Raw genomic sequence first — 12,638 nt, forward strand, 5'->3', positions numbered from 1 at the left:
GAAATGCAGAAGATGGGGATCCATCCCCACCTACAAGGTTGTAGCTGCAAACACAACCTTTATCAGACCTTGGAGAATCCACAACAGGCAAAACCCCTGTGCTGCTCCTCGCACCTTGCAAGTGGGTGAGAGAAACAAGTTCCCCAAAGCAAGTCCACAGGTAAATCATGGAACGACTTCTTTCCTCCTCAAACTGTCAGCTCTGAAATCACCCAGCCCACCATACTCTGCTTCTGTGGGAAAGAAAGGGGGAAATGGGAAAGGGGGAAATGGAAAGGGGAAAATGGGAAATGGGGAAATGGGAAAGGGGAAATGGGAAAGGGGAAATGGGATAGGGGGAAATGGGATAGGGGGAAATGGGAAAGGGGAAATGGGAAAGGGGAAATGGGAAAGGGGAAATGAGAAAGAGGAAAATGGGAAAAGGGGGAAATTGGAAAGGGGGAAATGGGAAAAGGGGGAAATGGGAAAGGGGGAAATGGGAAAGGGGGAAATGGGAAAGGGGGAAATGAGAAAGAGGAAAATGGGAAAAGGGGGAAATGGGAAAGGGGGAAATGGGAAAGGGGGAAATGGAAAAGGGGGAAATGGAAAAGGGGAAAATGGGAAAGGGGGAAATTGGAAGGGGGGAAATGGGAAAGGGGAAAATGGGAAAGGGGGAAATGGGAAAGGGGGAAATGGAAAAGGGGGAAATGGGAAAGGGGGAAATGGGAAAGAGGGAAATGGGAAAGGGGGAAATGGGAAAGAGGAAAATGGGAAAAGGGGGAAATGGGAAAGGGGAAAGGGGGAAATGGAAAAGGGGGAAATGGGAAGGGGGGAAATGGGAAAGGGGGAAATGGGAAAGGGGAAATAGGAAAGGGGGAAATGGGAAAGGGGAAATGAGAAAGAGGAAAATGGGAAAAGGGGGAAATGGGAAAGGGGAAAGGGGGAAATGGGAAAGGGGGAAATGAGAAAGGGGAAATGGGAAAGAGGAAATGAGAAAGGGGGAAATGGGAAAGGGGGAAATGGGAAATGGGAGAACTGAGGCAGGGATGTTCCTCTGTGCTGTTGAAGGGAAGAAGAGCCCAGATTTCCTGAGCTGTGTGCTTTATCACCTGATCCCACTGTGCCACACCTCGAGCTGTAAATTGCCATCTCTGTTTTCATGGGACACTGGTGCAGGGGGTCCTTACAGAGAACAGCCCCCAAAAACCCCTTTTGGCAGCTCTGCTGTCATCTGCCAGCACCAGGACAGCCCACAGCTTCCCCTGTCTGGAACAATTCCCCCACCAACATCAAACACTCATTTCCTTCTACTGGGGGGAGGCCATTGACTTTTGTGGAGAGGAGAAAGGCAGTGCTTGGCTAGAATGTGGGAGGAGGCCACATTTCTACAATGGTAGAAATTGTGGTGAAAACCCAGAAGAAGACAGGAGGTTATCTTCACCAGACATGGGTAAGAGCTTTATTTGGAGGTCAAAGAATTGGTCAATCAATTTATTATTTTTTTTTTTGCCTTCCAGGAAAATTGTGTCGCAGGAGGAAAATTGTGTCACAGGATTTCGGTTCATACCTGAGAAAACAAAGTTATTTCTGAGAGGTGTGAGGGACATATGAACCCAAGTGATATCCTGCATCTTCATGGAGTACCAGGGAGCCTTTGTGCAAGGGAGTTTGTGTCATTCCAAGACTCTCTGAAGATTAGTGATGACAGGCTAGAGTCAAAAAGTGTGGGGAAACATCTGGAGATTATAATTTCAATGAAGAAGATGGATCATGCTTTAATTGCCTGTTTTATTTCTATATTTCAGTGGAATGCTCCTAAAGCAATCATTAACAAATTGAATTCTCATGAGAAAAAGGCAGGGCTTCTCTCACTGACCTAAACTGAGATGTCTGGAACCATCTGAGGATACCTGAGACACTCAGGTGAGGCTGGCTATGTAGGACCTGTGCCTTTCTGGACATGTGGCACTCAGAAACATCTAAAATTGCACTAGACACCCAGAGAACAGCAGTCTGGCACCCTCAGAGTCCAGGCTCCACAAAATCATCTCCATTTTCTGCTGAGGGTGTGACATTTCAGTGCAATGCTGAGCCTCTAAATGCCGAGGAAAGTTAAAGAGCAGTCTGGCACTTCACAGCCAGCCAGCAAATCCCTAAAGCAAAGTATTTTACTAACTTTTATTTTAAGCTTTCCTTTAGCAAACATAGCATGTCTGAATACAAATTATCACAAAGATCAAGATGTTCAGATCTGAAAATACCTCAAAACAACTGTCTGCTTTAACCTTTGCATATTTTACATCTTTTTTCCTGATAATCAGATTCCACCCACTAAAGGATTTCAGAAGCACCGGAAGGCAATGCTTCTATAGAGGGTATTTGGAACATAATACCTCCTATAAAATGTAGCTGGGAATTATTAAATACCATCCTAAAATAGATGTTCCTCATTAGACCTATGCTAATTCAGAGGATCCTGCCATTTTTAAACAAGATGGTACATGCATGTAACATCTGTCTCATTTCTAGAAAATGGTCCCAAGCTTAAAAATTTGAGTCTGGATCTAGATCTTACACCTCGTGAACTGTCAAGAGCTCCAGGCTTGGGGTCTTGCTGAATAAAAGAAAGAAAGAAATAGAAATAATATTAACACAGAGGTCCCAGCACCCAAGCTCTCTGATGAGCCCAGAAAGCAAGACAGGTGTGGAGTCACAGGTACCAGATAAATTCAGTGATCAGGAGTTCATTCATGGAGCCTTTCTCAGCTGCAGGAATTAACTGCAGATGTGCTGGACCTCTCTGCTGGGTTTTTCACCATATAAGTGACATTTCTTCCCAGATTTACCAGAAATGAGGTGATATGGGGCGAGGAGAGCTGGATGACTACACCTTCCCAGGAATGAAAAAAACAGAAACATGGTAAATTCACAGGACTTCAAATCCCTCTCTTTTTTCCCCCCCATCAGTTTAAAAAAAATTCTTAAGGTGAGATAAACGTCTTGTTTGTGGTATTTTCTTGGTACCCATGAGGGTGAGGTCCAGCCTGGAGTCTGCTCTTTTAGAAAGGTATGGAAAAGGAAAGGATGGCAAAAACACCTCAGAGGCTAAGAAAGCATCAGCTACAAGAAAAATTAGAATGAGTTGGAGCAATTTAGTGTTAAGAGAAGACAACTTCAGTGCAGGCAAGATGGTTTCCACTCTGTGAGAGTTACTAATGCCCAAAGAACTAAGAAAAATTATAATAAGCCAAACACACATGTTTCCTTTGATATTTTCCACCTCCAGGAACTTGCATTTCCAGGATTTCCTACACTAGAGAGTCTACTGGAATTTATTAACCCTCAATAGATTTTTATCTGTGCATTTGTCTAAGTGCTTTTTGAACCTGCCTAAGATTTCTGTGGTCACAACATCCTCCAGTGAGAGGTTTCATTACTTATTTACAGGCCTTGCATGCTGCAAGAAGAATTGTATCTGCCCATTGGTCTGAACCTATTTATTTCATATAATTTGATGTCAATTTGGTGTTCTTGTGCTAGAAAAGACTGTGGGCAATCATCTCTTACATGTTGTCTCAATGGCACTCGTGGTTTTTAGAGGTCTGCATCACAGGATGAGAAGTCAGAGGCTTATCATGATGGATTTGGATTGCATGTTAATGATAAATTGTCTTTCTAGTGGTGAAGGGAATGAGGTGCTGAAACAGATTACATGGTAGGAGGATAAGCTTGATTGCATGTGTCAAGAAGGCAGACAATCAATGCTGTTCATGATGCCGTTTATCCCATTCTGAAGTAAATGTCCACATTCAGTCAATTAAATTGCACTTTAAATTCCACTGACTATTGACTGGGTCTTCAGTGACAACCATGAAGCTCCAGAAGCCTTACCTACAGAGAGAGATAACTAAAGTTAGAGGAGAAAAACACCACCCCTTTGGGTCCACCCATGCAAAGCAGGACTGACAAACTTTCATCTTTAGCAATGCTAAACTGTAGAATCATTGGAAGCTACAAAAATGCCATGAGGATGATCTGAGTTATTGCTACAAGGACCAGCTTTTCCTGTGTGTTTTTTGATGCTAGGCTCACAGCACCAGGCCAACTCCCATATATTTTGATTTTACAATTTGTGCTGGGCAGCAGAAAACAGTGGTTGAGCTCTGCCAGGTCATGGAATGGAAGTGAAGACAAGAAACTGAACTGTGGCAGGAAAAGATGGAATCACTTGGGTTCCTTGCTCTCAGCAAGGCTTGTAACAGGTATTTTTCCCATTGAGAGCCCAGTGCTGTGGGTCTGCACTCCTTCCTTTCCCAAACCTCCAGACCTGAGGGACCAACAGCTGAGCTTCCCTCACAAGGGCAGGCATTGACTTTGGGTGGGCTTAGCTCACCCAAAATTATTTCCATTTAGTGGAAATTACTAAAAGATGACCTTGGCTTTGAGAGGCACCACCATCTGAACCGTGACACAGCCATGGAGATCAGCACCAAGGCCTGCCCTGGACTCCACAGCCCACATCCACATGAGTACTCAGGTTCCTAAATCACAGAATCACAGAATGATGAGGTTGGAAGATGCCTCTCAGATCGTCGAGTCCAACCCATGTCCTAACACCTCAACTAGACTGTAGCACCAAGGGCCATGTTCAGTCTTTTTTTAAACACATCCAGAGATGGTGATTCTACCACCTCCCTGGGAAGAGCATTCCAGTACTTTATTATTCTTTCGATGAAAAATTTCTTCCTAATATCCCACCTGTACCTTCCCTGCCATAGCCTGACACTGTGTCCTCTGGTTCTGTCAATGCTGCCTGGTGGAACAGACCGACCCCACCTGTCTGCAGCCTCCCTTCAGGAAGGTGTAAAGAGCAATAAGGGCACCTCTGAGTCTCCTCTTCTCCAGGAGAAGATGCTGCATTCACAGCAGCACAAGGGTGAAGCCTCAACAGGTGAAGCCTTGGACAGTTCCATGCCCAAGGTGCCCCATGAGGCTGATTGCTCGTCCAGTGCCATCACTGTGGCTAATTCCATGCCAGCTGGTTATTTCACCTCCTTTCCACTCCTTCCAGGTGCATCTCATTATCCCTACATCTAATTAGCCAGATCTAAAGAAATGCCAATTTTTTAATCTCTTTTTTTTTTTCTTTTTTTGGTGAATAATGGCCACTCTTAAATCCATGTACCATAATAATGGCAAGTAAGATGAGCAGCATTTAACAGTCATTGAGCTCAGCACAAGCCCAACTGACATGCAGGAGCCTTTTATAACCAGGTACTCTCTGCACTATCATCAATTATCTCCTAATTAAACAACAAAATTCCCCTGAAATGCCCTGGTTAGACATCATTACTAAACATTTTGCCATCACTTAGTGGATTAATGTGTCTAATTAAATAACTTGCAGCGTGGAGGCAGGATCATGGCATGATACTTGAAACGAGGTGTGCAAACCTCCATAAATTGTTTGAAGTCAAAACCTGCTTGGTCTTGTATTGACAGAAAGGATTACTTTAAAAATCAATATCTTTCTTCTGTTATTTTTTTTCCCATCTGGGTGAATGAAAACAAAGAAACTGCACAAATTCCAATGACAAATTGCCCCTGGAAATGTTGGATTTTCCATGCTCAGAGGAGAGACAGCTCATTTGCTCAGTGTTTTCAGGGGTGGGAATCTGAAGATTTTACAGCAAGGATTTGATAAAATTTTCCAGTTAATTTTCCATCAGTGATGAAATCTGAATCCTTTATACACCTTCTGGGGTGTCACTCCATACTGGAGCCTAACTTCACCTGTGAGAGGGAATTCCTGCACTGTTCATATGATACTAATTACACCAGAAAGAATTTGGGGATGATCTTCTCCTGGGAGTGACCAAACCCAGGTTACTGGGTTATTTCTAGTTCCAATCTACTTCTAGGAAACTTGCTGGTTTTCAGGTCCAGCTTCAGCAGTTGCCAGCTTTCCAGTTAGTGATGCAGGCTGAAAAAAGGTTTTTTAGGATGAGATTCCCCTTTGGAGCTGGAGGGGCTATTCACATGTCACAGTGACCCTGATGACAATGTTGACTCTCAAATCCATGTCAGCAAAGGGCAAACCCAAATCACCCTTCCTCTATCCTAGGAAATAATAAACCAAGAGTCTGTCAGTGAAGAAAAAAAAAAATAATCTGAAAAAAACATGATTAGGTGGTAAGATATGTTTGTGTCCTGAGGATGTACAGAGGGTTCAGATTTGTATTCAGATAAAGTGATCACAGTGAAACTGAAACTCCCTGCATGGTAATTACTTCTGAATAATGGCAAGGATGCTGCCTGAATTATTATAAACTCTGAGGCACCTACCAGAAGCAAATGTGCCCCAGATGCTGTTTGGTTGGATGGGGTCCTGAGCTCTCTGCTCTAGTGGAAGGTGTCCCTGCCCAAAGCAGAAAGCTGGAACCAGGTGATCTTTAAGGTCCCTTCAAACCCAAAGCATTCTGTGATTATGTTGTTGGCTGGCACTCCAAAACCGCTGATGTCATGGCTGATGCACTCTCCACCAGGAGGCAGACATTAAATCCCTTCATTTTGCAGTTGATGATCTTGAGTTTTCACTTGATCTGCCCTGCTTGGTTGAGCAGTCTTGCCTGTTCTTCTCTTTCTGCCAAACTGAGAGCAGAAGGATTCAAAGTGAAAGTCACACATATATGAAAATGATCCCTTTGGCTTTCCTGTGGTCTGCAGTTTGATCACTGCACTGCTTTGGAAGATTGATTGTGCATCTCTGGCAGGTTGGACAGAGATATCCAGGTTATCCCTCACTGTTCTGCTGTGGTTTTTTAATTGTGCTCACTGCCCTAGGGTGCCACTGCCTGCCATCATGCCAACGTGGTCATGGTCACATGAGTTAGAATCAAACCTACTCATCTCCAAACAAGCACTTCCTGCCTTCCTTTCAGCCTCACATGTGTCATCATCTTCTGCTTATTTTACTGCCCAGTGCCTGTCACAGTGATCAGTTCCCCTTCCTCCCCTGCACTGCACATACCACACCAAGAAAAAAACAGAGGGGACAAACCCCTGCCCACAGGGGACAAACTGCTCACAGGGAGGTGGCATTTCATTTGGGGTAAAAGGGGTAAAAGCTCTTGCTGGTGGGCTTAGCACAGCAGCCTGATGAAAAGCAGGCAAATGAACCTGTGCAACAACCAAAGGGATGCCTCGGGGTTCAGGCTGGAGGAGGGAGGTCACATCCAGGCTGTGGCTGCTGAAAGGTGTGACAGGGTAAGTCAGTGGCACAACTCCCTCAATGTGTAGGTGACAGCCCTCTCTTCAGTCAGCTGGAGAGCAGGGAACCTGGAGAACAGAGTGTGGAAGAAAACTGGAGAGCGACTTTTGACAAGGGCTTGTAGTGATAGAACAAGGCACAGTGGCTTCAAATTGAAAAAGGAGATATTTAGGTCATACATTAGGAAGAAATTCATTCCTGTGAGGAAGGTGAGGGCCTGGCAAAGGTTGCCCACAGAAGCTGTGGCTGCCCCATCTCTGGAAGTGTCCAAGGCCAGGGTGGACAGAGCAACTTGGGACAGTGGAAGGTGTCACTGCCCATGGCAAGGGCTTGGAACAGAATGGTGTTTTAAGGTCTCTTCTATGTTTGGGGACACTTGGCCTGGTTAGACAGGAGCAGCCACCTCCTCCACAGCCCCACAGACCACAGCAGGAACAGCAAAAGCAAAATTACATCAACCCTGTTCAAGTGGGAAGGAAATAGCTCTGCAACTCCAACCTGGAATAGAGCTATAGTTGTTGGTCCTCTTCACCTCCTGCTCCACATCTTCTAGGTTATCTCCTCAAAATCAGACTCTTGCCTTCTGAAATGTCTCCTACATCATCTCTGGCTGCACATGGCTGTGCCCATCTCTGCATTTGGTCTCATTTTCCCTTGTGGCCATCAGACTCCTCAGCTGAGGGACTGGAGCTGACTCAGACCCTGAGCTGAGGTACCAGAGCAAGGACTGCAGGTTCAGGCATGGAAGATCAGTCCATCCATTTCTGCAGTTCTTTCATGTTAGAGAGGGGGAAATGTCTGTAAAGGAATAAGTGCCTGGAACAGCTCCCCTGGCTCTGTGTCACTGCCATGGCACAGCACATCCCCCCTGGCTTCTAATATCTGGGCAAATGCATTGAGAACATTTGCAAAATTAATAGTGAGACTGGTGGGGAATACAAGTAAACACATGCACAAATACTCACACGGGCAGATGGGACACAAGACTGTTCTGTTCCTGCAATTCTCTTCTATATCTGGGCACCTCTAACTTGTTGTCACCTCCTGCTTGCCCTGCTGCTGGGAGTGACCAGGTCCTCTCCCTGGTTTTAGATGTGGTCACACCCTGATGTGTCTGGGGCTGTACATCTGTAGGACCTTCTGATATCCTGTGTAGATTATGCCCCTGCTACATCCCTGCATGTGAACATTTCTGCAGAGTGCATATGGATGTGGCTTGGCAGGGTTAGGGTTACAGTTGGACTCGATGATTTAAAAACTGTTTCTCCAACCTAAGTGACTTCATGTATGAATATGGATTTGCATGCATAAATACCTTGGGGTTTGTTACTTGTATGCCTCCAGATTAAGGAGCAATGGTTTCAGCATTCAGTTTTCTGGCTCTTAAAAGCATGTTTTTACTCTTAAATTAAACTCTTGACCTTAAGTCTTAAATTAACACCTCACTCTTAAATTAAGCTCTTAACTTGCTCTTCCAGCAAACCTCAAATACAAACCAGTCCATGTAACTTCTTGTTCCAGCACATTCCTTCTGTCCCTTGACTCAAACAAAACAAAACCTTCCAGTGACCCTGAAGTAAACCCATACAAGTATTCCTCTTGATCCAGACTTCTAAAATGATTGGAGATGTAATGCTGTGGTTTAAATGAGCACAAAGCTCCTCAAGCCAATGAACTTTTTCTGATTTGCAAGGAGCTGCCTTTTTGACTTCACTTTCTCAACAATATGGATCTGAATCTGACTGGAATCTACACTGACTGGAATCTACACTTCATGGAAATGAAATCCTACATTAACTTCAGAAGGAAAAGACATGATTCCTGAAGAGAATATATACTGTCTTAGCATCACAGTTATTATTTAGCATTCATATTTCACCAGCACCTTGATTAAAAACCCTCATGCTAGGATGAGTCCAGACCTGTAGAAGTGAAAACTGCTGCTCCAAAGAGCTCAGAGATCCACATCAAAAGAACTGGGGGAAGAAAGGCACTCCACTGGAATGAAATTTCAAAGATAGATGCATAGTCTGCATACCCAGTGCTAAGTGTAGTGACATTACCAAAAGTCAAGGCCCCCTGCGCCTCATGACCTTCCAATTGCAGCACAGAGCTGATTCCCCATTACTGAACGTGCAAGGGCATAAGAAATAACAGGAATTAGGAGTTTGTGCAGTGACATTTTTAAACATTCACTGACTTTTAGGGAAAGCCCACAATGAATATTAAACAAGCCCCTGCCTTTCCTAGGGCTGGTGGGTAAGACCTGACTTTCTCAGTTATGTGAGGTGACCTTTCAAAATAATTTTTGTCGCTGCACCATTCCCCTGTTCTCCTGGTTCTGCAGCCTTATACACTCTGGGACTTCAAAGAATTAAGTCTCTTTTGCTGTTAATAAATGGAGCCCTGCATTCCCTCACCTGGAAAAGGACTTTTAAAAAATGCTACTGTGCACAGAAGAGTGCTCACAAATTATAAGAGCATTTGAGTGGAAAGCAGAGGCACCAATATAAAGAATTGCTGGTTTCAATTGTTACATTTAGTGCTACAGCACCTTGATGCCTTACACAAGACCCAGATTAAGTCCAAATCTGCAAGGCTGTACTGGAAGATAAAACACAAAGCCTTCTTATCACCAAAGTCCCACTTGAGCCTTCAAAATAGATTTCAGGTACAACTGGAGTGCTGCACTTAGCTCCTGTGTGGAGGACCCTCTATAATGCAGTCATTTAATTTCAGGGCATGTTTGAGCTTTTTCTAATGCATCCTGAAGGAAATCATAGGATCAACCACTTGGGATGAGAAAGCAAGAAACAGATTGTAGTTTTGTTTTTGCTCTCCGTCTTTTGTTTTTCCTCTCATTAGCAGGCAGTGCCAAGCAGCCTTCCAGCCAACTAATCCTCTCTGAGAGCTCTCTCTAAGAATCAGACAAAGCTGGAGGTTAAAAAATGATTCATACAGGGATGTGTTTGTCATTGTCTGGAAAGCAAAATGTTCAAATCCACTAGTGACAAAACAGCCCGAGCTGACACCCTCATGACCCACTTTTAATAATAAATGAAAATTCCAGGACTGTGTGTCTGGGGTAAATGTGTGAGGCCCCTAGAGCCCAGCTAGGAGAGATCCTACAGGAAGGATGCTCTGGGATGTTTTCACCCTTCATGTCCTGACCTTCTCCAGAAAGAGAAGATAATGCAGCAATACCATAGTTTTCATTTGTTACCAACAAACAACAAGAGCACTGAGGGGCAGAGAATCATTAAGACTAGAAAATACCTCCAAGACCATCAAGTCCAATTTTCAGTGAAGCAGCCCAGGATGTTTTTCATTCCAGATGTCCAGAATAGTTGCAGCCAATTGTTAGGTTATCCCAAAGTTGCATTTCCATGGCTGTAGTGTCAAGGACAGTATATGTTATGAGTAGAAAAGTTGTCCATTTTTTTTTAAAGGCTGCAGAGTTCACAAGTTAAACCAATTGCTGCCAAGTTGGAGTTCTAACTATTTGCTGTTAATAATTTCATATTGTATTAAAGGAAAACTATTAACTTGTTGGTAATAGTTTTCCTTTAATTACCTGTTGTTGATAGTTAAAAATCCCCTTTATCGAGTATCCCCCTGCTGCTTCCTGGAAGATGGCACCTGGGACTGTAAGGAGGTGACATCAGGGTTGGCATGCAAATGAGGAAACCCCTCACCAAATCTAGCAAGAAAAACCCCTAAAAACAATGAGCTAACACAAAATTGAGGGATTGAAGTAATGTCTAGACATGAATAACAGAATCCAGTATCTGCCAAGACCCTTTTTACCCCTCACCCTAACCTAAAAGACGTTGGCTAGAAAGAGGACCTCGAGTGTCAAACTGAAAAATTGGGGAATCTCCTGATGCTCTCGTGAGGATGGAACCCCCAGCTCTGCCTACAGACCAGTGGACACAGCTGCACTCTTCCTCCTCCTCCGAGTCACTCCTGGGAGCAGCAGTGGTGTGAGCGCGGACCCGTCGGTTCTCCCCCACCTGAGCTGATCACTTTTAATAAAGGCATTAAAAAGGAGAAAGATTTCCTGCCCTGTTTATTTCAGTATACGAAGATTGTGATGCAATGCACAGATACCAGTGATCAACCAGCCCTTCCTCCACATCTGTCGTGTCACAGAGCAGCTCCCTGAGCTGGTTTCAGCCGAGCTCAGGGATTTCTGCACTGCACTGAGGGCAGCAGCACCGGCATCCCCAAAACCACTCTGAGCGAGGTGACATCCTCTGTGTTCACACAGTGTCCCCACTGTGTGGTGCTCCAAACCCTCACCTCCTGACAGGAGCTCTGCCTGTGCCTCCCTCACAGCCCTCTGCTCTTCCCATGGCTTACACAGGGCGCTGGAGGTCACCTACAGCAATATTCTGTCCTTAATTTCTTCCCCTTTTTTCTCCCCCTGGTGTCCTAGCAGAACTGTGGAGGTTTCAGTGCTTCTGTCCCTCCTTGGGCAATGTGGACATGAGTGTCACTCCATGTTGATGGAGTGGCCTTCAGCCATTTTTAGGAAAACAGAAACAATGAGCACCATGGCCCTGAAATGCCCGGAGATCTCCCATTTATTTTTACCTCTGCCAAAATCCCATTTCTACTGCAGCCAGCAATGCTGCAGACACTTGGGCACCTAGGCGGGTTACAATCAGCTGTGGACAGTGACAGAGTGAGAGGATCATGGCTTACTTTAACTTCAGGTACCTTCCTAAAGCTGGAATTGCTCAGGACATTGCCCCAAGTGTCTCCTCCTGAGCCTGAGAACTCTGGAGCCTCTACCTCTGCTGGTCTGAGGGCACTTGGTTTTCAGAGAGAAGGTGACACATTTGACACCATCTTATTTTGTTCTTTCCCATACTGCTAAAAATTGAGTCCATTTTGTTTCTTTCTGTGTGTCCCACAGCTGAGATCATTGATGGAAAAAGTATCCCGCACACCCAGTGTCTTCCAGGGAACTGAGGTTACTGTGGTGTGACGGTGTTCACAGGGGTCTCAGGTTGAGGGAAGAGATGAGGATTTGACTCAATGTTTCAGAAGGCTGATTTATTATTTTATGATATTTATTATATTAAAACTATACTAAAAGAATAGAAGAAAGGATTTCATCAGAAGGCTAGATAAGAATAGAATAACAAAGAATGATAACAAAGGTTTGTGGCTCAGACAGGGAGTCTGAGCCAGCTGACTGTGATTGGCCATTAATTAGAAACAACCACATGAGACCAATCACAGATGCACCTGTTGCATTCCACAGCAGCAGATAATCATTGTTTACATTTTGTTCCTGAGGCCTCCCAGCTTCTCAGGAGGAAAAATCCTAAGGAAAGGATTTTTCATGAAAGATGTCTGCAACACTGTGGCAAGTCATAAT

The sequence above is a fragment of the Ammospiza caudacuta genome, chromosome 5 (genome assembly GCF_027887145.1).
Source record: "Ammospiza caudacuta isolate bAmmCau1 chromosome 5, bAmmCau1.pri, whole genome shotgun sequence".
NCBI lineage: Eukaryota > Metazoa > Chordata > Aves > Passeriformes > Passerellidae > Ammospiza > Ammospiza caudacuta.